At 36.2% G+C, this 4,880-nt stretch overlaps 1 non-coding gene across 1 annotated transcript; it reads left to right on the top strand.

Moving 5' to 3' along the window:
• The first annotated feature begins 341 nt into the window (after positions 1-341).
• On the top strand, positions 342-448 carry LOC121226077 (small nucleolar RNA R71). The gene has a single exon (XR_005923974.1). It is a non-coding gene; the product is annotated as a small nucleolar RNA R71 (small nucleolar RNA).
• The last annotated feature ends 4,432 nt before the right edge of the window (positions 449-4,880 follow it).

The raw sequence follows: 4,880 nt of genomic DNA, 5'->3' as shown, positions 1-4,880 counted from the left end.
TGTAGTTCACATCCTCAGTAAGAATATAATATAGTGGAAGAGTAATTTTTCTCCTCCATAGATATCCAGTACACTCTTTTGATCCTTTATTTGGTTGATTCTGTCCAATAATTGTTGGTATCTGTCATCTTCTTGGAACGCCTTCACCATAGATGGTCTTTGGCTATATGTATGAAGCTTAGTTGGCCATTGGCAGGAACTCATTTTCCATACTTTCTATTAGCTCGTACACATCTTTGTACGCTCTATTCATCAAGGCTTCTACTGTTGCTCCATCTAAAACAGACCTTGAATGCACACCCAACCCGTTGTAAAAAGTTTGCATTTGTAACCACTAAGGTAATCCATGGTGTAGGCACTTTTGAATCAACATCTTGAAACGCTCTCATGCTTCATAAAGGCTTTCTCCTTCTAGTTGCTTGAACATCAAAATTTCTCTTCTTAGTTGAACGATTTTGATGATGGGGAAGAATTGTTGTGGGAATTTTCCTGTGAGTTTGATAAGTTGTTTAACGTCACAGCAATAATGTGCAAGCGGACACTATCGATGCAAGTATAGTAGGTAAATATGAGTCTGTCAGATATCGATCCCATAGGGATGGTTGTCTTCTATCTATTAATGTCAGTGTAATAACTAGATAGAAACGAGATAAATTGTGAGGATAGTTGTCGCAGCAATAACTTGGAAATAATAAGATAAAATATGATAATGAGAAACTGGGATCCCCAACATGAATCTTCAGTAGAATACTAAATACTCACAAGGTATAAAAGGATAGGTGATTGTCGAGGCAATAAATTTCAATAAATATCTTACCAAGCGTCATGCCTCTATTTAATCAAAGGCTTAAACATGCACATTAACCCCACCTTTCGATGATGGAAATATGACACTATTAAGAACAGGTGGACTAAATTCCTCTAATCCTCACTCAACTTCTGTTGTAATTCTTGTTGGCTCAAACTATCGTTGCATTTTTTAGTGTCAATGACTACAATAACACTTCTGTGTTAAGAAACATTCAAACCCCAAGATTAAACAATAAAAGCAAGATTGAATAAGATAACAGTTAACCAAGAATTCATGTATACTTTCATACAAACAGAAAATAGAGAGTAATCACTAACATTTAGAAAGAAATAAGAAAGAATTGAGTAGAGAATACTATTTCTAGACAACTCGACTGAATATATAAATTCCCTCTTGTCTCGCACTTAGGTCTCCTTGTCAGAAGCTAACCTGCATCAATTTTTATGTTTTCTCACTCGTGAGAGGCTTAAGCTGTCATAGCTGAAGCTTCAAGGTAGGATGAAGACGATGATGGTCAAGAAAAAGCTCTCATCTTTTTTCATCTCATGACAACCTTTTATGTCTTTCTCGAATAGTACAGGTGTCCTTTCCTCTAAATTATTCTATCCTTTTACGTATAGGTTGGTTATACCAGACTGCACAGCTCACACATTTTTAGTTCTTTTCCGGATAGCTGTCAAGTGCGGTGACAATTCTAAACGCAATCTGGAATTAATTCATGAAACGAAATTAATGCAAAAAATTAGCAAAATTAATGATAAAATATGCTAGGATTCACTTAGTTATAAAATGCAATTTACTAAATTGAAAATGGTAAAATATATGCGAAGGATAACTAAATGGGAACTATTTAACCAATAACTAAGGAGGGAAACCTATGTTGTTTCAAGTGCTATCACACCCCCAAACTTGAGTTTTTCCTTGTCCTCAAGTAAAACAAAAACTAAGAAGGCTAAAAAAATTTTACTAAGGCAAGTGATCATTCTAGTAACTTGAACCCTCTAAATTCCCAATGAATGAATCAAATCCAGATGAAAGAATATTGTATCGACAATACATAAGCATGAATTGTAAGGTTGCAACTTCATTAATGCTAGCATCATGCTTCAAACCCTAAGTTCTATCTACTAATACAACATTTATTGTACAATACTAAATATATTAAAATAAGGGATATCATTGCATTACTATACCCTTATTCCTGAGAAGTAACGATGGAGTACAAAAACCCCTAGGGAGTACGTAATTGTACCGACATAAACTCATGCAACGACAGCCGTTGGCTAGATTGATTTTTCTAACGCTTGTATTAGAGTGTTCCCTTTTTAACATTCCATACTGCACCCACTTTGGCGTGTCTCTACTTTATAACTATATATATAAGTAGTTGTAAAAAGTAGATTCATTCTAGATTTAAGGAATGATAGCAATCACACATTACTAATGCAACCTAATCGATTCATCGAAGAATTGAAGCTACATCCTTCTGTCAAATTTATCGAACTCGTTCATTGATAATTCACATGATTCAAGAATTAAGCATCAAATGTAACAAAAATTTTTGAACAATTTTCATTGACTATAATTAAACCATGCATGTTGCATTACCGAAAAATAGTTGAAATGTGGGTGCATTTTTAAGCCCCATGTGCATTCCCCCAAACTTAAAGTTTGCATTGTCCCGAATGCACTAACATAAAAATGTAATGACAATAAAAAAGTAATGACAATGTGTACTTATCAAAATAAAACTTACAGCTACATGCAATGCATGGATACTACAGCGAAAGCTTAAAATAAACTAACACAGTTATCCTCAACCATCAATGTAGGTGCACGATGTTTCTTCTTTCTTCGTTTCTTTTCCTCCTTTCGTTTTTTATCCTTTGAGCACTTTCTCACCTTTTCTTTGGGCTTCGTACAGTCCTCAGATTGCTCCTCAATTTTCGACTCTGCCCCAGCATCACCAGCTGCTTCCTTTATAGGAGAGGCCACCTTGAGTGATCCAATGTAGACAACTATTGCTAATGAATTGCATTGCTCCTCACTGCTTACCTCAGTAACTTCCACCGGTCTCGCTTTATCTTACTCCAAATTATCAATATTTGCACCCACAGACTCGGGTGCAGTGACAATGTTCACAATAGAATCTTCCTCTTCTTTTTCTTTTTAATATTCAGCAACAACTTCCTCTTCTACAACAACAACTTCCTTCCCAACAACAGTGTTCTGTTGATTAGCAAAAATAACATCCTCAAACAAGCTATCAATATTTCGTAGACATTCTTCAATGTCCCTAGATTCCTTTTCTTTTTCATTATCAGAGACCTACTCAATAGGAAGGGATGCCACCAATCTATCTTGGTCTTCTAAGTCGTCATCCTCAGATGAGAGTTCATAATTTCGAATGATTGGTGGAAACACCGGGTATTCCAATGGTGGGGATGGGCTCAATTGGCTTAATGTGGCTACAATAGAACTGTTCCAGGCTTTGGTATCAGCGTAAAACAAATTCTGGGATTTCTCTATATCTTCTATTGTAGTGAAAAGCCAAATCTGTCTATTATTGATGGAATTCACCATTTTCTCGACATCTTTCATTTTACGCCATAATGATGTTTCAGCATTCAGGTTTGTTCCTTTGCTGTCGGCTTTGGTTGTATCCTTCCTTATCTTGCTTGTTTCTGCCTCTTTTAGTATTGGTGTATATTTGGAATAAGTCATTCTTTCTATAGAGGCTTTATTGATCGGACCCTTATTTTCTAGGACTTTCTCACCATCACGGAGCACAATTCCTCTTTGTTGGCACAATAACATTACCAATGATGGGAAAACCACGATTCCAGTTTGCCTTGCGGTACAGTCAACAATTTCCTGGTGGAGTATTGCACCGACATCAATCTTTTTGCCCTTGACGATGGAATGTATCAGACACATTCTGTTGAGGGTGACTGTGGTGCTGTGAGTAGAGGGCTTTAGAAATTAGATTTTGCTTTGCAGCGTTATGAAGCAACGGTGCATCGTATAATTCTTTGTATGGGAACCCGTCCACAATGGTCCTTTGACACACAAGTTTTTCACCAACAGGTCTTGTTTTTCATCTGTGATATCCTCAATGAACTTGGAGTGTTCTTCTTCATCCACCTTGTTGTCGAACAGCTCATTGATTTTTTTTCGCGCCTCATGGTATTAAGCCTTCTAAAAAAAATGAACTCTAACTCTTGATCATAAAGGTTAGCCTAAAACTCACGTACCAATAAAGGAGAATAGCTTCCAAGATGGGTGCAACAAGTTTCCCACTTCAACTTCGAGATGGTTTTGTAGACTTGCTTACCTAAGTCTTGTTGTTGCGAAAGGGAAATGCCATGTTCAGGGTGGAAGTTTCACTTCAACATGTTTTCTTGAAATCGTTCCTTTGCCACTTCATTCAAATCCTTTTCCTGCACTTGCTTGAGGGATTCCAATTTACAAATTACAATAGTAGAGGACGCATGTTCTTCAACAGATTTGGTGGCTTTCTTGACCGAGCCTCTCGTTTTTGCCATCTTTTGTTGAGGAAAAATGGTTTCAAGTTGAAAATATATGATCTTGAAAAGAGAAAGGAAATAAAAATGGTTGCTTGAATACGTTACAGTCGGTACAGTGGGGGAGGATCTATAGTGAGTGAAAGAGGAATATAGAGAGGCATATTGTTTTGTGGAGAGATATAAAGCAGGCGGGAATAGTTGTGTCTAATAGAAATTGTGCCCGCTTAGAAGGATCAAGCAACTGAGTGATTTTTGATCCAACGATGGAATCTAAATTTCCCTAAATTCTGATGAGTTATAAATGGTAGTACAGATTTACGGAATGCGTTGACATCAAAATTTCAAAGCATCGACAATGGTACCTAATTATTCTGCAAAAAGGAAAGAAAATAAACTTTAACAAAACATAAATAAAATAAACTAAAATCACGGAGTAATAATTAAAAATTAAGACTTTTCAACCAATTTAATGGTCACTGCCTATTTTTGATTACTGTTGCCAAAGTAGTCTTTCAGCCTTTGTCCATTTACTTTGAACTCAT

The sequence above is a fragment of the Gossypium hirsutum genome, chromosome D13, assembly GCF_007990345.1.
Source record: "Gossypium hirsutum isolate 1008001.06 chromosome D13, Gossypium_hirsutum_v2.1, whole genome shotgun sequence".
Taxonomy (NCBI): Eukaryota; Viridiplantae; Streptophyta; class Magnoliopsida; order Malvales; family Malvaceae; genus Gossypium; species Gossypium hirsutum.
Note: the sequence above shows the minus strand (reverse complement) of the source record. Positions and strands in the feature narration are given on the sequence as shown.